This window comes from Sebastes fasciatus, chromosome 11, assembly GCF_043250625.1.
Source record: "Sebastes fasciatus isolate fSebFas1 chromosome 11, fSebFas1.pri, whole genome shotgun sequence".
NCBI lineage: Eukaryota > Metazoa > Chordata > Actinopteri > Perciformes > Sebastidae > Sebastes > Sebastes fasciatus.
The window spans coordinates 26,770,563-26,790,360 of NC_133805.1; the positions used below are offsets into that span (position 1 = coordinate 26,770,563).

General features: G+C 39.9%; 1 long non-coding RNA gene across 1 annotated transcript; it reads left to right on the forward strand.

Annotated features, from left to right (window-relative positions):
- The first annotated feature begins 6,245 nt into the window (after positions 1-6,245).
- LOC141776284 (uncharacterized) lies at positions 6,246-8,090 on the forward strand. The gene is made up of 3 exons (XR_012595728.1): positions 6,246-7,062; positions 7,788-7,897; positions 7,985-8,090. It is a non-coding gene; the product is annotated as an uncharacterized LOC141776284 (long non-coding RNA).
- Positions 8,091-19,798: the final 11,708 nt, after the last annotated feature.

Genomic DNA, 19,798 nt, shown 5'->3' on the forward strand with positions numbered 1-19,798 from the left:
GAAAACACTTCAAGGCTTTGTGTTTTAATTAGTGACGGACAAAACGTTCAAGGTTCATTACATAACTCTTCACATTGAGATGAAGGGTGCTGTGTTTTGCAAGTCCTTATCTCATTGCTCTGAAAGTTTACTTTACAGAGACTGTTCTCTGCTGTGGATCCTCACTGCCTATGCATCATGTACCTGGCTTTGCCTGCAGTGAGATGATGGACCACATCCATCGCTCCCACCATTTGGTAACCTCGCTGCGAGGGCAGAGAGGTTGAGCATGGTGACTCATGTTTGGCTCCTCTGATCCTTTCCCAGGCCGACATTACTGCTGTTGCCGCTTGCCTCTCAGAGGAGGAAGAAAACCACATGTAGCTCACTAAAACTGGGCAGCGTGGAGTTGTCTTAGACCACAGTGTCATCTTTGTATTTTTACAGGACGTCTCCCTCCCTTTGTTGGTGAGATTCTTCCTCTGTCTTCCACTTGTTAGAGGTCTGGTAGAAGAGTGTGTTGAGGTCTCATGGCAAAAGTCAGGCTCCTATCTTGTTCTGCAGACTTAACATAGAGGGGAAGACCAATGCTCAGTATCAAGGCATTCCTCCATTTGAGACTTGTTCCTCTGCATGTTAAGAAGATGGGCGATTCTTTAAAGCAACAGTGTGTAACATTTGGCGGCCTCTTGTGGTTGAGGTTTCAGATTGCAACCTCTCCCGTGTGCCAAGCGTGTAGGAGAACAACGGTGGCAACTCATAAACGCGAATGGCCCTATCTAGAGCCAGTTGTTGTAAGAGTAGCGTAGGTCATTTGGAGAATAGCAGAACCAGTGCATAGACTGTGTGAGCAGAAGACCGCTAGGGCCGTACACATACCGCGTTTAAAAACGCGTGGAAAACGCCAGCTGTGCTGCTTTCATCTTTTTTTCCAAGGTGCTTCTGAGGTTGCGCTCCTGTCGCGCCTGCCGTTACTAAGCAACCAAAACCTGCGTGCTGTGATGATGAATTTTGCGGTAATTTAGCAGTAAAAGCTTCACTGACTAAACTAAACAAAGACAAATGGATTTCCAGCACCGTAATTCCTTCACAGTAGCTTTTAGTTTGGCTGACCTTTCAACCGGATGTTGTGACGTCCTCGGACAGAAAGGGTGAAGCCAGTAAATAGTCCGTGTGACAGATCATGAAGCTCTGGGTAGTCCTGCACCGAAATGATTAACTTCTCCTCCATATATTTACAGTAGACAGATATTTATGGAAGAAAGAAAAGATATCTGCCGGCTGTGATGAGTTGTTCTTCGTCACATGACTGGCTGCAGCGTTCCAAAAGTTGAACTAATTTTATCTCGAAGCGCAGCCAAAAATAAGCACTCGGGAACGGTTGTGCATCGCGACGCCGTCACTCCCACGTTTGAGCGCCCCTTGCTGCGCGTCTACATTGACAACAATGGATTTGAACGCGCAAAAAACATGGCACGTGAACGGGTCCCTTAGTTTAGCTTTGAGAATGTCAAGTGAATGTGCAGTGGAAGTTGCAGTTTGTGCAGAAATAAGACCAACAGAGGTTTCCTTTGTCTTGTTTCCCAGCGGCTGAGTGGAGTGACTGGGTTTAACTCCAGAGTCAATAACATTATCGACTCCGGGCCAAGCAAGAAAAGTTCACTCTGGGCTATTGTAGAAACATGGCGGCCGGCTCCGTGAAAAGGACCAGCTCCATATGTAGATATAAACGACTCATTCTAAGGTAACGAAAACACGACTCTTATTTTCAGGTGATTATACACTAAAGAAAACATACTTATTATTTTATATTCCATTTCTACCAATAGATCCCCCTAAATATTACTCACTGGTCCTTTAAAAAATGATTCCTTACGTGCCAGCCAACGACTTGACGAGCGTCCGTCTCTTTTTATAGTAGGACCTGTCTTGTCAGATTCCGATATGCAAATGTGGTGCAAATTTTACCCAAATTTCCAGAAAATCAGCTAAAGAAAATGCAAATGAATGCGTGTTTCTATCTGCTACAGTTATGCCTACATTACGAGTTGACCGCATTGAGACAAACAGCTGCAAGCGCCATTAAACCACTGCAGAAGAATGTTTGTTATTGTATATGGAATTAGTTTGAGGTTTGTTACAGTCGGTCCTCATCGCTCCACACAGATCTGATGTTTTCATCGCCCACTATTTTTTCTCTCTTCAGTGGAGCAGAGGCTTCGATGACAAATAAGCCAAAACGTTTTCTTTTCAAATATCAATCGGTTTCCAGCTTAGATGGACACATTCACTGCCAGCGTTGCAGTGTGTTTACCCACAGTCAAGATCTGAGATAGAAAGCAAAACCTCAGCATCTTCCAGGCCCTCGAGAGAAGAAATTGGCCAGAGATCCTTGTTTCAGCCCATGCGTGTCTTTAGACCCGGGAGTGATTCTTCCCATGGTGGAGAAAGCTGCTCTGCCTTCCATCTGATCTCAGTTCTCATGCACATCCGTCCATCATTAGGACCTGCAAGGCTAAATCCTGCACATTGTACCATCAAACGTATGTGTCAGCAATCTATTCTCATTATGTCAGGCTGTGCAGGGAGGTCCTTGGCCACTCTGTCTTGAAACATTTCTTTCCAGATGTAAGGAGGCAACATCTGGTATTACATTCGAATAGCCCTCGGGAACTCCTCCTTCTGAAAGGAGCTGTTTAAGCCCTTTAGATAAATCTATCAGTAGTGGATAAACTGCAGCAGCAGAACTGATCTCCTCCAGCTAAGAACAAGTAGATGAAGCTACACTTGCAGCAATGACAAATGAGTGCAAAATGTTTGCATGTTTGATGTATTGCAAATCAAGATGCTGAAGTCCGGGTCATTTAGCTGTTAACAGTAGGTGTCAAAGGTGCAGGCTGCTGGCTGTAATATAATGATGCTTAGAGGCTTTTCTTGGCACACGGCAGCTCCCTCTGTAACAACTGGGCATTATTTGAACGAGCTTTTAAACACTTGGTTGCTGACTGAGTGAGCTCCTTCATTAATGGACCCGCGAACATGACGACGACTTAATTTTCAGTCACAGCTCATTTCAATAGAGCATCGCTGAGATTAGTTGTAAAAAGGGATGAAATTGCTGCATAAATTTGCTGCTGAAAACTCAGCGCAGGATGTGAGTGATGCTATCGAGTTGGCCTGAACAAAGATCCCTGTGAAACACTGTAGTCAGTTACCATGCCTTGAACAATTCAAGCTGTGTTGGATTAGAAGATAGTCAGATGCTATAGTGACAATGCTGCAGGAACAATGATATCTCTCATCTCTTTCTCCAAATGTATAAAACAGTGGTTACTGGACAATCAAACATGTCAGTCATCTGGAGTAGTGGTTATATCATTGTTTTACTAACTGTCTGCTTATGTGTCCGTGCTTATGTGCTTTTAATTGTGCTTACGTGCTCTGAAAATTAGCCTGTATGGCAAAATCTGGTACATTTTACATGTTAATTAATGTGCGAATGTGTAAGAATCTGCACAAACTAAAAGATTAAGAAGTTAGTTAAGAAAGTTAGGATGAGATACACAACAAAAACATTACAAACTAATATAAAACAGCATTAAATAGTACACAACTAATAACCAGCACAAACCTCAGCAAAGACTAATTGATGTTTTTTTCTGTAAAAGCTAACCAGAGTACAGTATACTCCTCCTTAAACCTGCAATAACTGAACATTGATTCATCACCACCTTCTACATTGATATGGTGAACAAAAAGTTGCGTAATTACACATCAAGCAGATACAGAGCAACATCAGCATTAGGCTAATAGTTGTGTTCATGTCTACCTGGGGTGTGTAAGTGCTAAATTAACTCTGTTTTCAATTTCTGAGGGACATATCGGGCTCTTAGGCACTAAATGCTCCACTATGTTCATTAGCTATTCACTAACTGTGTCTGTCTGTCTGTTCTTGGTGCTGAGCAGGTAGGTAATTAGTTACCGTGCATGGCAGTTGAATTCTCGGGATGTCACGAGATCACGCGAGAATCGCTGGATCACATATCACATGTAAAGCGTATATTGCCAAGAAATGAAAGTCAATTGTTCATTCCATTGCAACATCAGCACCCAGCAGTAAAGCGACGCTTCCGCCATTTTGGACGGAAAGAGACTACTGGACGCCAGTAAAACGTCCACCTAAAAGGTGCCGCACAAAAGTAAAACAAAATTATTTCTATTCTATTGTCATATTCTACCGAAATGGCCTGTGTCGAACAATAAGATATTATAAACATTATAAGCGTTATCAGTCCAAAATGGCGACAGCAGCCGCTGTCAAAAAAATACCAAAGTTTCGTGTCTTTGTTTCTATACTCTTTGTTATCAAGTAATGCGTTGTGTCCCATGGATGTATAAAGAGAGTCTGGCAAGCCAGTGACCGCACCAATCAGCGTCAGCTACTGGCAGCTACGGGCGTGGTTTAGGTGTGTGTGATGTGACGACACAGAGAGGCGACTGTTTGTTCAAAACAACAATGGCGTCTCCTACAGAGGTTAGCGTAGATGCTGCAATAGCCTCAGTTATATCAGAGCTGGAGAGTATTTCTTCATTGAAAGAAGAGCAAAGAACGGCACTGACGGCTTTTCTCGATGGAAAACGTGTTTTCACTCTTCTCTCGACTGGCTTCGGTAAGAGTTTGATTGACGGATTGTTCATCCAATCAACTGCCAAGTATTTTTTGAAAGTGCCTGCCCTTTTCCAAACAGTTTCTAATGACGGCGTCTCAGATAGTTCTGTGTAACAAACCATCTGTCTCTGAAAACAGTTGTCTGCTGCGGCCAAAAGCATCGCTATGAGAGCAGTGAGAGTAAACCAAAACTGCAAAGTTGCGGGTCGGACAACTATATGATCTTCCTTTTTATTGATTTTTATATACAAAAAATCCATTTATATGGTTATGAGTTGATGATGCACATCAAGGGCCTTATTAACATACAGCAAAGTCAGAGCACATAAGCAACTGTCTGTGTCGATAATGTAGTTAAAACAAAAGAGCCCATCAGTCATTGTCCTGCCACACTCCACTGCTCTAAGTGTGTTTCACAGGAAAGTGATGAGTAGGCACTCTCACTGGACCGTTTGGTCTTAGGCCAGTGTACAACCTGCTTTGTTGTTGTATTTCCCTCACTTCCACCAACTCTCTCCTTTTATTCTGTCTCCCACTCGCTCTCTCCAGAAGGTGATAACGGTAGAGTGTACAGCGTGTCTGAGTGGTTTTACACAACATGTTCTGCTGCCCGCACTCATAATGTTACGAGGCTTTTTGGCAGTCGGGAATGTTTACTATAATAACCCGTAGCCTACTGTGACAAAATGTGTTTTTTGGCTTGGTTTCCAGGAGATAACAAGGTTTACCACAAAGGTCTTGTTTGTATTGTTTACTTGGGCCTTATGTATCACAGCCACGTCATCAAATTAACAAAAACAGTCCATCCGTATAGTTATATTACAGTCCTAACCAAAGTGGTGGACTGACAGACAGACTGACACTGCCATCCCTACACTGTAAAAACTGGGATTGGGGTTAATTAATATTTAATTAATAAATAATAGTAACTTTTACATAATAAAAAAGACTTTATGCAGTTTGGAATCACATTGAGCTGAATTGAACAAATTATAATGATTTATTAATTGCATTTTACTTAGTTTTGTTTGAGTAAAATCAGCTTTGAATCACTGAGTAGAACTTAATTATATTTTATCAGTTATATTTATCAGTATTAACGATGCAGAAAATTGATAAATTTTACTCATTGGGATGTCTTTGGTTTCAATCACTTTACTACACTTCCGCCCAATGGCATTTTGGAACCACATGGACCTCCAGCATTGTCTGCCACACATTGAGGGACCACTATTTTACCATTTTCACAAAGGTAAGACCTGTTTAATTGTGTTTAGTTATTAACTAACAATTTATAGCCAAGTTGCTGTAGCAGTTTAACATTGTTTTACGTTACTGCAAGTTACCAAAAATGCCAACTTTACTGCACTGTAAGTCAAAAATCAACTATCTAATGTTAACTTTAGCTAGGCCTGTATTCATAGTCTGTGTTATCTTTGATTCAACTAAAGGCATAAAGGACTGAAAAAGAGACTGACTCAGTGTCACAATTTCATGTGACTTTCCCAGGTGTAACGTTATACCACATATAATGCCTTTTAATATACCAGCTAATCTACTTTTACTAATGTTCATAGGAGCTTCCACCCATCCCCACACTAACAAGCTAGCTAACGCCAGCAAGTAGCCAGACCCCACACCTGTTTAATTGTGCATTAACATGCACAATTAAACTTAAACAAACTTTCCTGCTCTCAGAGGTGATTAATTATAAGAGATATTTGATGTTACTACATTTCGTTTTCTCAAGTAAGCTGTTAAAAGCAGTTACCAACTTGTCAGCTTTTGTAGCCTATAAATCAGTAGTTTAATCAGGGTTTGTCATTACATTTTGAAAGTGCGTTATTTCCTCTTTCTCTCTCTCTAAAGTTTGTGATTGTGTTTAGTGCATGTTCTGGCTGCTGTTAATCACTAATTCACAGAGCCTCGCAGTTTAATGTCTCTGTTCACGGTGCTATGAGGCCACAGCGGGATTCAGATGGTAGAACCGACCCGCTTTACTTTGACTCTGTTGGAGTAGCGTTACTTTCAAACAGTGTTTGCAGCTCATGCGGACAGATTACACCGAGCCTCGTTAGTGAATGCGGGTTTGAGGTCAGTAAACTAGTTACCGCTTGAGCAGCGCAGCGTGGCTGCAGAGCTGCTTCTCTTCTACAGATTACTGGTCTCGTCTATTGTTTTCCGTGTGCTGCCGTTCACAGCAAAGATAGACAGTCAAAATGACCGTTTGACATTTTATTGACATCATACCAGCAACATTACTACAGTTTCAATGTCTAGACATCTGTAGAATATGCCACAGACGGTGAAAGTGATCTTTTGACTGTATATTGACATACCAGCTACATGAATTAAAGCTAATATGAATGTCTTTCCAGGTGCATCAAGAGTCTTTGACTGAAATCTATCAACAGGTATGTATCACACTTATATTCAATACACAATCTGATGTGATACAATGTTTCACATACAGTACATGTTGTGTAATGTTTTGTACACCGTTTGTTTTGCAATACAAAATTTGGTTAATACTAGCTTTTTTTGTATCAACTTTTGCAGGTTAGAAAGCAGATTTGCATCAGTTTTGATTATCAGTGATGTTCAAAAATCCCTGTAGTTCCACCCTGAATTTGAATTAAAGCAGCAGAAAATGTAAAATACTGATCACTCATTTCTCATAGACATACAATTAAGCTATGATAACACATGGTTTGTGCATACTTTTCCACACCCTAGTTACAATTTATATTACTCAAATTAATCACATGTTCTTCTTGTAATATTGTAAATAATAGTAATAATAATTTATTCTGAATTTTTTTTAGATTTCAGACAAAAACCCTATAAACTAAATTTTAATGTAATATATACAGTATCAACACATACTAAACAACAAATACTAATATTACAATTATGTTATTGATTAAATACAGAATAAGGAAATATTTGTAATTGGCAAATTTAAATATACTTTAATTACATTAACAATCTAATTAATAAATTAATTAGTTCTATTTTTTTTTCTATTCTGGTGGCACACTCCAGCCTCTTAATTACGTTACTCACTGTATGTCTTGTCTCATCTTTAAACTTCTGCTTGTGATGCTATTGAACTTTTGTCTATTTACATTCTTGTCAGGCTGGCAGAGATGTAGGCAAAGCTCCGAGTGATGATTGATGACCGAATTGAGAAGTTGGTACTTCCATCAGGAATCCCGCAGTGTACAGTCAGATGATTTAACCCAGAAGGTAAACAATCAGCAAACACGGATGTCATAAAATTGTATAATAGTAATATTTGAGGCTTTAAAGCTGGTTTTATTACTGGTCTTTCAGATCCAGGATGAGTTTCACAGAATCACAACTGTGCACCTTGAATCAAAGTGCATGTCCAAGCTGGATGAATACACTCCCAGGCTTCTGGACCTCTTCTACTCCAAGGGCGGAACCATGGGGTTGAGGCTGCAGGCTATCCTACTCAAGGTATCCTTCAATGAGTATTATGTTTGTTAATATTATTTTTTAGGAATTTTGTGATCAAACCGCTGGAAGATAATTTGGTAGATGATATCAGATTGATATCACTCACATGTCTGTACTATAAATATGAAGCTACAACCAGCAGCATAGCTTATCATAAAAAACTGGAAACAAGGGGAGACGGTCCAAAGTTAACAAAATTTGCCTACCAGCACATTGAGAGCTCACTGATTAAAATGTAATGTGTTGTTTGTTTAATCCATACAAAAAGAAAGGTGTAAATGTTGTAGTTTTATGGGAGTTTATGTGCTATACACTCTTTCTTTGATGGGACCAATGACCTCCTGGAGTCCCCGCTGGTACCCTGGAAACCTCAGTAATAACGGGAAGTGTTTCAGTAGACTGGTCACTTGGACAGCACATTAAGGATGCTTGATAGGAGTTTGTTAAACAGTAATATAAGCCACTTAGTGTTAAAAATTGCATCTTCTGGCCAGTTTGAGGTCAGTGGATGATTTTTACTTGAATAGAACTTGAACTATGTTTATTTTTGTCATTCCAGGCCCCAAGCCTTCCAAGCATCAACATGACCAGAGATGTTGTCATTCAGTGTTTGATGGTGTACCTTGGGGAATCGACGGATCAACTCTTAAGAGTATGATGTAAGTTGAATGTTAAAATATAAAGAAACTGATCTCTCTTAGTTAGTGAATGTAGAATAATAATATAATAATATTCATCAATACACAAGTGCAAGGAAGAAATTAATTTATGGAGCACTGGATTGATTTAATTTCAAAAATTTCATTTCTAAATATTTACAACTGTGAGTCAGTTCAGACCATCATCTCTAGTGTCACTGAATTGTTTTGATTTGTTGGTGAGCTGATTGGATCTTTTTTAACTTACCTGGCATAAAAATATGCTTTTGCAAATACATTATTTCAGATTTTTCTAAAACACTGATGTGCAACAGCTTTGACAGCCCCAGATTTTCTTCTCCAAAGGGTTAGAAGCAATTTGGGAGATGTTCAATTAGGACCTTCTCTATCGGCTGCATACTCTGAAATACAATGTTTGTGCTATTTCAGGATGCTGATGAAGACAGTGTGTCACAGGACCTTGCTGTACAGAGGATGAAAATCTACAACATCAAGACTAATACTTCAGAGGTTCCCGGCGACATCGGTATTGTGATCGAGGGCATGAAAGTTCTGACTGCTCTGGGTAACTTTCCAAGGGCTTGCTCCTTGCTCGTTGGGTTGGCATATGCAGTGAACCTCGCCTATCCAAAGGAGCTCAGGTACACGCTTGAAGTCTTCCAGAAACTCTTCCTCAAGCTGGATTGTTTGAATTTGTCCCCAAAAGTGAACAGCGTCAAGAATAAGCTACTAGCTTAAGAAAATGGACCCTTGCAGAATGAAGGGAATTGTTAAGTAATTGTGAAAACTGTCACATTGTTACTTTCAAGGGTTAGTTATTTTTGTAAAATGCACAAGTTTCAGTGTTGCAGGTGGTTATTTAGAAAGAAACAATCATACTCATTTGAGGGGAGTGGTATTATGTTTTTGACTTAATAATGCCACAGGTAGCTGTTCTTGTACCTTGTGATTCTACTGTGTACACCAGGGATGCAAATTTAATAGGTTTTAATTGGGGAATTTTAACAAATGAATAATGTGATTGTCCAGAGTCCTATTTTAGCCAGTAGTGAAGATGTAAGGCAAATGTAAGCACTTGACCGTATCCCAAACTGTAAGTCAATTAACATGTGATATTTTATCGCTTACTTTTAGCTGTTTGAAAAACATAATGGCCCTGAGGATTTCAATTAGTGCATGTCATAAAAAAATATTTCATATTCAAATTTAAAAAAATAATTGCAGTCTGAAAACATACAACGTAATTTAAATGCAATAAACTATCAAGACTAAACCTTTAATCACATCCAAAAAAAGGAATCTGTGCCTGTAATAAAGTGATGGGCAGAGGTTATAGGTCATTGTGCAGTTTTGGTAAATTTTGCCTTTTCATCACTCCAAGTCTGTCAAGTAGTCTCAAGTATACATTTGTCAGGTAAATATTAATTGTATCCCTGTTGTACACATGCATGGTTTCTTTCTTTGTTTTATTATAGCCCCTCTCTACTTTATTGTTGTATGTTTGCACTTTGCACTTGAAAAACATTGGAGAAACTTAATAATTTATAAATGGCTCAAATAAATGTTTACCTGCTGTACTTATGCATTGTGATCTGTTGGCCCAACCGAAGTAAACTGTGGCACCAAAAAGGCATGATATTTAGTAGATTAGACATAGAAAATTTGTGGCAACAAAGTGACAATCAATATTATTGAATGGATTCAAGCAACAATGTGTTAAAATGTTAGTTGATATTATGTATTTTATATAGTGAATCCAAATCATTTTTACCCAAATAATTAGTAAATATAAATCAATTTTACCCTGATATTCAGTAAATATAAATCAATTTGACCCTGATATTCAGTAAATATAAATCAATTTCACCAAGATAATTAATTGATTTAAATCAATTTCAACCAAATAATTAATAAATATAAATCAATTTCACTAAGATAATTAATTAATATAAATCAATTTCACCCAGATATTCAGTAAATATAAATCAATTTCACTAAGATAATTAATTAATATAAATCAATTTCACCCAGATATTCAGTAAATGTAAATCAATTTCACCCAGATATTCTGTAAATATAAATCAGTTTTCCTTGTGAAATTAATTTGGATTTACTTAATTTATTCAATACTTTTTAATCAAATTTGTAGTAGTAAAATCTACTCAATTATATTACGTGTCACTTTGTTGCCTTAATTTTTTTAAGTAAACCATTGATCACATTTTTAGGGTGTAGAGCCAGGCTGCAAGCATGGCTAAAAATATAAAGTAAAAGGCTTCTCGTCACAGGTAACTGCAGAGAAATCAGAATTTACCACTTGTCGGTTGGAGTACTGCAATGCCCTCCTCAGAGGATGCTATTGGTTTTCATCCTACTGTAGCTGCTGGAACATTTTACCACATTGCATTCGATGTGGTACTATATTAAAGCTGCATCAATATTTTATATCTAAGATGTATCAAATAACAAAGTGTATGTGAAAGGGGTAGCTCGTAGTGATAAACCCACAGAGAACTTTTCCCCCGACGCTGCAGTTCACCTCAGTTTAAGCATATTTCAGCTCATGGTTTTGATTTTACGGCCCAAAACTGTCTCAGCAACAGCTCTGATAAAAACCATAGACTGTATATAAGAAGTGGACGTAGTCACTGTGAAATCAACCATTGGTTTTTATGGACTGCTGTTTTGAAGCCATGAGTTTGGCATTTTGGCCGTCGCCATCTTGATTTTATGCAACCAGAAGTGACCCGAAAGGGTGGAGCTAAGTACAACCAAATTAGTACATTTTTAGGCGACCAAACTGTTAGAATTAACTTTTATGAAGTGAAAACACACTTTTAAAGGGTTAAAGTTCTAAGACGAAAACGCAGACAACTCCCAGACCGGACAACGCCGTGGTAGCGACCTGTCAATCCCAAGGTAGCCACGCCCTAAAGCATCCCCTGCTTTATGGTCTATTTGATTCTAAATGGGACCAAAATTTTCTAAATGAACATCATGCTGTATTGAAGAAGACTTGAAACTAGCGATTGAGACCATAAACTCATGTTTACAATGTTTACTGAGGTAATAAATCAAGTGAGAGGTAGGCTCATTTTCTCATAGACTTCTATACATTCAGGCTTCTTTTTGCAACCAGAGGAGTCGCCCCCTGCTGGCTGTTATGAAGAATGCAAGTTTAAGGCACTTCCACATTGGCTTCACTTCTCAGACCCGGAGGTTGCCGCCTGATAAAAACCCACTGCACGCTACCGGCCGAGCACCAAACAGCAGATAGACACAGTTGGCGACCAGCTGGTGCACATGGTGGAGGATTTAGCAGCTAAAGAGCCAGTTATTTCCCTGCAGACCAAAAACGGAGCTATACGGAGAGTGACTATCGGACTTAGGTTCATCAGTTGGCCAGAAACGCAACACCAAATAGATGCTAATACTAATACTCTGTATCTGCCGGATGTTAAAATAGGAAACTGTTTGCTACAACGTTTTACCATATCAACTTTATAAGGTGGTAATATGTCAAAGTTGTGTTTACAGCTTGTTGTGCTGCCCCACGTTGCCTAAAAATCAATTAATGTGGGTTTTACATTGTGTAAAAGCAGACTGAATTTATTCCTTCCCTTTGATGTTCTTCGCCTCCCTTGCGAAGCACAATGCCCTATTTAAGTTTTTCTCTTTGATCAAACTTTACTCTGCTTTGTGTCTCTTCCTAACCATTATTTTATTTTTTGATGACACCTTTTAATGCAAAAGATCAATCACGTAACAGTTTGTGTATCAATATGATCTCTGACCTCTCCCTGAACTTGAAGAGATATGAGAATAACTTGCAATCAATATTTATTTGAGCTCCATAATGCTGCCAGTGTGCTGTGAGGTCACAATCATACGTTTATGGTTAATTTGTTTCATTATATTCAACATTTGTGGTTCAGAAAGGTGCGAATGTAGGTCAATAATCCAATATGTGGAAAGAAACTGAATTTTCTCATCAGAATACACCACTGACACGTCGTTACTCAATTCATATTAGTCAGTTTACTGAGGAGAAATGACTATCTTCTGAATACAATCGGGCCGTTAGGATTTTCAACTGTCCTTCCAGCAGTAAAGGTTAATTTGCCCGATAACACAAATGAGTCTGAGCCCTGCCAAGCTTTAATTCACTGGGAAATGCTGATTAAAATATTAGCATATAAAAAGATGAATGACCTCAAAGATACTCCGGATAAAAGCAGTCAAAAGTGGTTGTGTTAGGTCGCCCACCGAGATGAAACCCTTTCGATTGGAAATGCAGTTTTTCAGACTACACAACTGGGAAATGTTGTGACGGAGATAAGTGATTAATGTGCTAAATATATGCATTAAAAAATGACTGCCTTGTTGGATGAATAATCAGTTTTGGAGAGAATCGCATCATATTTACAGCATATTTGACTCTGCAAAGTCAAAATAATACAATAAAGTCCCAGCATTCCCATCTATCTATCATTTACTGATGGGTTTGTGTCACTCACTCTGGTGACTCAGAGGAGCCTTTTAATATGATTAAAGAGCTTATCCAAAAGAGATAAAAACACACTCTGGAGAGTTTTCTTGTTGGTCTCCCATCAAACCACCTATAGTCTCCAAAACAAAGTTGAGGTAACACCATGTGTGTCACACAACTGAAAATAGAAAAAAAGAGTGGAGCTGTGAAAAAGACAAACTAGCCACATTAGCCAAAAAATCCACTTATAGGATTGTGCTGAAATGATGAACGACTTCTTTTTGCCATAGCCTACATATTTCTTTAAAACTCTGTGTTCTTGTTTTCTTCTTCTTTTTCCTGACCCAATGTTCTTATTTTGTAGAGAACAATGAAAAAATATTCAGTTTTGTATTCCTTCATTAATCATGAGATGCTTTAGCTACTGAGCTACTAAGCATCCATGAAAACACCAAAAAAATTCAATATTTCTGCTTTCTCACCCTGCAGTCTGTGACTGTTCTGAGAAGCAGTGACGTAACTGAAGGTCATGCAGCCAATGCCAGGACGCCACATTCCTTCCGCTTGGTTTACCTGCTCAGGTAATATCGTGTGACTGCTGCTGTATCCATGGCAATGAACCCCTGAAGACGCCCTCGACCCGGGCTCCTCTGACGGGCTGATTAGCATGCATGGATGAGGTCTGAGCTCTTCCCTGATTGGTCCTGTCAGCTCCTGGCATGGGCTCCAGCTCACCCCTGCAGAAGACCCAGCTGGCTGTGTGCCCCCCTCCCAGTCATGCTCACGCCTGCTGAATTCCACATGACTGGACTCGTCCTACAGGACCCGGAGACCATGCCCCTGTACGGTGAATGTCAGTGCCAGCAATGTCTCACTGAATCACATGCAACGATGGTATCTTTCTAAGTTGAATCTCTAAATCTGCAAAAGAGGTTTTTCTTGGACATTTTGGCCCTGCTATAAAAACAGACAATATCTTATGTCATCATATTTCCTCTGGTCTCTCAGGGTGAGCTCCATTTCTTTATTTCCCATATCCATTTTGCAAGTCATGTGTTTTGAGGGGGTGACTCACAAAGACGTCAGCTGGCAAAAAAAAAATTCTATGTACAGACCCTTCAGCTGTCACTTCTGCCCTCTCATTTGATTCTCCGCCGCCTCTGTCCCAGCCCTCCAGCCCGGATAAAAAGGAACCTCTTCTAAGGTGTTTCGCGAGGCATTATAAAACGGTTGCCATGGATACCCAGTCTGAACAGGCTCCACATACAGGCAGCAGAATAGGAAATGACAGATGCAATATTTCACATTTAAAAAAAATAGCTTTTTCTCTCGTCAGTACACAAGCTGATGGACCGTTGTGTTGCAAATGCCAAAGATCAAGACCCTGAAAAGAGGTCTGTTAGGCTATTTGTTGTGGTCCGTAACGCTGCATTGGAGGGACTATTTGCTTCTTGCTCCACCGAGGTGGGTTGAATGGTATTTTCCGCCTCATTTGGTCTTTGTTGTTTCTCCCTGAAGAGATGACCTATATTATCTAGGATGGGAGATCAAAGAAACCGTTCTTACGGAGAGCCCATGAAGCTTGCATCTTACAAACCAGAGAGAATTAGCTCTGATTGCGCAACTGCCTCGCTGCACTGCAAAATGTGGCCGTGAAGCCAAACAGTGGAAAAAACAGCTTCTTTGTTGTAACTGCTCAGCCTAAAGGATTCATGATCCTGCAGTTTAGGAGGAACAGAGCTTTTGATGTTGAGGATTGTAATTACTGTCTTTTCTTGAGATAATGCCCACTCTGCTCATTGCTGTTTATTATCCTCTTCATAAGCAGAGAAAGTGGTGGAAAAAGGAAAGTTTTTACATTTTCTTTTGGCAAACTTTGGCACAACTCAGTTCAGCCTTAAAGGAGGTGTCCGAGTTCTCTCTATGTAGGGCAAGTTTCCATTACGTTCTCCATATTTTACCCATGAATTCCCATTAGTGTTGCCAGCTGATGATATGTGAGCTAACGCTGGCATCTATTCCTGTTCAGGTCCTTGGTTGCCTATTCATCAGACATTTATACCATGGAAATGAAACAAGGTCACCGGTGGGAACCGGCTACCTGCTGGGAGCAAGTGTTCACCTGCTGCTCTCCACTCCCACCCTCCCACTCGTACAGGCTCGCATGATCTTTTCTCCTTGGAAACCCAGCTACTGGTCCCCGCGCCTGCTACAACTGGATCTCGTTCCATTTCCAGTCAGAGATGCATGGCTGCCGAACATAGAAACGGATGGACCAGAAATGCCCATATGTCTCCATGACCTGTATCAGTCGGTACGCTGTCACGCATCTCATTAGCCACAACCACAAGCTGCAGATGGACCCTAATGGTCATTCATCAAAAGAAGGTCTTCTCCCTACAGTACCTGAGTAGACAATGGTGCAGCTGATGGTTACGTTGGGAAACTCTGGTGTGATTTATGAGGAGCTCCTCCCTTCCACTGTTTGAGTTGCCATTGTGCAAGATAATGAACATGGGGTAGCTTCAGTCGAAACTGAAGGTCAACAGTTTGATGTGTGTGTGTTTAATTATTATTAATTGCAGTTTGGTTTGGGGAAGAAGAATACTTTCTTTATTGTTATTTCTTTTTGACCCTATTTTGTGCACTGATAGCAGCTGTTGTGATTTATACATGAGGATGTCGGAGTTGGATAGTGTGATCCTTTGGGGAATTCATGACGGATAATTCAGGTTATAAACTATATCAGGTATAGCAAATGGGTTGTATATTTAAAGGAACAGTTTGTAACAACTAGGGGGATCTATTGGCAAAAATGGAATATAATATTAATAACTATGTTTTCTTTAGTGTATAATCACCTGATAATAAGAATCGTTGTGTTTTCGTTACCTTAGAATGAGCCGTTTATAACTTCATAGGTAGCTGGTCCTCTCCACAGAGACCGCCATGTTGCACCGCCATGTTTCTACAGTAGCCCAGAACAGACAAACCAAACTCTGTTAACATTTCCTGCTTGGGCCAGAGTCGATAACGTTATTCACTCCCGTTGCCGCCACTCTCTCTCCCTTGCTTCACCACTCACTTGCCAGGTACACACACTCTACGCACTGGCTCTTCTCCATCTGGCTCTAGAGAGGGCCATTCATATTTTCGTGGCACCGTAGCTTTCCACAACGCTTGGCACAGTTGGTTGCAACGTCCTCACCTCACCGCTAGATACCACCAGATCCTACACATGTCATGTAGCGAAGTGGGTCAGCTTGTTCTCATACATTACACATACTTAACTATACTTGCGAATAATGTAATGCACTGTAATTCATCTATATCCCATAAAAATTAATTTGTATCTAATCCACGTGAATCGTGAAGGAAGGATAAGGAGCGACAAACGCAGAGTGGGATGGAAGTCGGGGTGTGTGAGTGGGTCAAAAAACACCTGAATTTCGCCCAGGAGACCGATGTTTGTACCCCGTGTGAAACCAGAAGTCAACATTGATTTATTTGTCATATACTGTAACGTCTGTACTTCAGTAACACCTCTTCTGTAGTTATTTTTAACCCAAACCAAAATCTTTTCCTAAATCTAACTAAGTTATTTCCTGTGAAGATGAAAGTTTATTTTGAATAGACTGTATGCATGTAACAAGCGGAAATTGACACATTGCTGGACATTCATCACACATTGCTGGACATTCGTAGGAAAACGCCCGAAAAATGAGGAATAACTTTTTGTACGATATCATACAAACTGTTTGAGGATATCAAACAGTTCGTATGAGGATACGTTGAGTGTTTTTCTCCGAGACTGCATGCCGATCCTTCTCAAAAACTATTAAAAACACACCAATGAGTCACAATGTTGCACTGAGTGACACATTGCTTCTTTACAATGAACATGGGCACTGCAGGTTTTTTTTAGTCATTCCCACACAGCATTCTGCAGCTGTAAATCATCACTAGAGCACCAAATGTGTATTAATCCACGGCTGAAAATAGTCCCTTACAAATATACAATTTATTCCTGTTTGAGTATCATTTTCTTGAAACTTACGAGGCACAGCTGTTTAAAGAAATTACTCAGCCTACTTTAAAAATGAAACTATTTATTAGTGACATATTGTTAAAGATTTATGGCTTCTTGGCCATAAGCCCATTGGTCCCTTACGTGTTACAGAAATCGTAGACGGACCAATGCATTGTTGGGATTTGATCTTTTCATAGGATTTGTTGGCAGCAAGGAAAATATAGAATAATGCCAGCCTCATTCTGATTGTGCATCTAATTAAACAGGAGGCAGATGTTTCACTCCTCAATAACTCATACCAGAGTAGTTGTTTCCAGTTTAATTGATGGCCCATCATCTCCCTCAAATCCGTAAAAGCGCTCAGCTACTGTTTCTTTATGTCTAAGGCCTCAGAAGGGAGGAACGCTTTTATCTCCCCAACTGCGAAGCCTTCTGACTCCTGCAGCAAATAAGACAGTAATGATGACAACGTTTCCCGGAGGGAGTTGATCTCTCACTGAGCCCATATCCCAGGTTTCTACATCCCCAATTAGCCAGTACAGCCCAAGCTTAAGAAATGAAACGAACTGATCCCCCTGTAGGTCCTGATGCTGCTTCAGATATATATATTTGAGCTGTTAACCATCATATTGCACACAGAAAGAGGGTCTGAATAGTAAAGGGAGCTAGAGGGCAAAGTGAATGCCTTCTTCTGTGCAGATACAGAACTGTAACAAAGCCGGTTAGATTTCAGGAGGAGATCCACTGGAGCTATTTTTGACACTACAGTATATGTGAGCCCTACTGTAGTGCACCGTCACCTGGGAGCCGGGATGTTTGAGGGATGATCTTTTTTTTTGATACGCATCAGAAAATGGTATAGGGAGCCGATCTGTATATATAGGAGACATATTTCATTCAGGACGGGACAGCGGTGTCTTAAATAACTGTGACAGATGATCACTGAGGATTAAATTGAATTATTGAATTACTGCTGCCGTGTGGAAAGGAATGCCCCGCCCAAAGATGAGGGAGTGTGTGACATAAGGAAAAGCTCTGAATCTCTCCTGTCGCTCCTTCTCCGGTGTTTCTCTTTTTCATCTTCTTTCTCTTTCTATGACTGAGAATATCCACTTCATCACCATGCTCTAGGTGAGCTTAATTACCTGGGGGGATGTCTTGATAAGAAAATGATTAAGTATGTGAGGGTAAAGTCATTAGAGCAAGTTGGAAACGCTGCAGAAATTAATGTTAATCCTTTGCAGCTTCTGCAGGAGTCTGCAATCTAATGCTCTTTCACCTGTATAGGTCACGGGAACTACTTCTCATAACAATGAGATGGCAATAACATTATATTTGAACAATAGCAGCATCTTCACCAACAACCTGCTTATTTCTCTATTGCTCTACATTGTGTAAAGACTAATTCATTTAATTTATTTTCCTCCTCTTTAATATATTCTATTAATTAAGCAGAACAGGTGTTACACTGAAATCTGTGACCGCAGATAGTCAGCAACACACAAGGTCACCATTTCTGACGGCTGTCGTCAGAAAATGTGACCCCTACTGTACTTATCTTTTGCTTTTCTTTTAGAGTTCTGTGAATATGTCTTTAAATTAGAAATAGTAAAATACATTTGTGTTTTTCAACAATGTAGTTTTGTGTGTTTTCTGTCACGTATTTGCCTCATTTCTTACACAGGTTCAGTGGGGTCACATTTTCTGACAACAGCCGTCAGAAATGGTGACCTCATGTTTTGCTGTCTCTCTGCGGTCACAGATTTTGGTGTAACACCGGCAAGTCTTTGACATGGAGCACATTAGTCAACAAAGATCAATTTAAGGGAGTTCACAGTGAATCCAAGACCTGGTTTTGTGGGAAATACAGAGGAAGTGGAAAACATGTCAGGCTAAACTGGTTGTAAATGTGGGAGTGTGCTGATTTGTTGAGGGAAAGTAATCTCTTGAATATGAGATGGGGGATTGGTGTGCAGATGATGTGAGTGAGTGTGGTGACTGTTGTGGTTGTGGTTGGATTCTGCAGCTGAAATTGAGAGTTTATTTCCAAATTTATATTTAGAAAGTATAATATAAAAATACACAGTAAATGTTGCATTTTTGGCACCGAGCTGCTTATCCACAGCTACTCAAAATGAGTTAGATAAGAGTATAAGGACACTTGGACAGGCTGGTGAGGCTTCCACCTGCGCAACCACTCGGCCTGTATTCAGTCGAGTATATCATGGATTTATTTCTACAGACTGTTAAAATTACCAATCTCACTCAGCCTTTCTCTCTTGGATATCTTAGAACAACATATTTTGGAATATTTGTACACAGTAACAGAGTTTAAAGACGTTTTAAGCCCCTGTCAGAAGCTCAGAAACATCTGTTGTGTGTCAGTATCTTTCCTATATTGCACAGGCTTAGAGCTATACTGAAAGCTGCTCCAGGCCTCCAGACCTACGCAGCAGCACCGGTTAACACCACGGATTAAAGACAGCTCT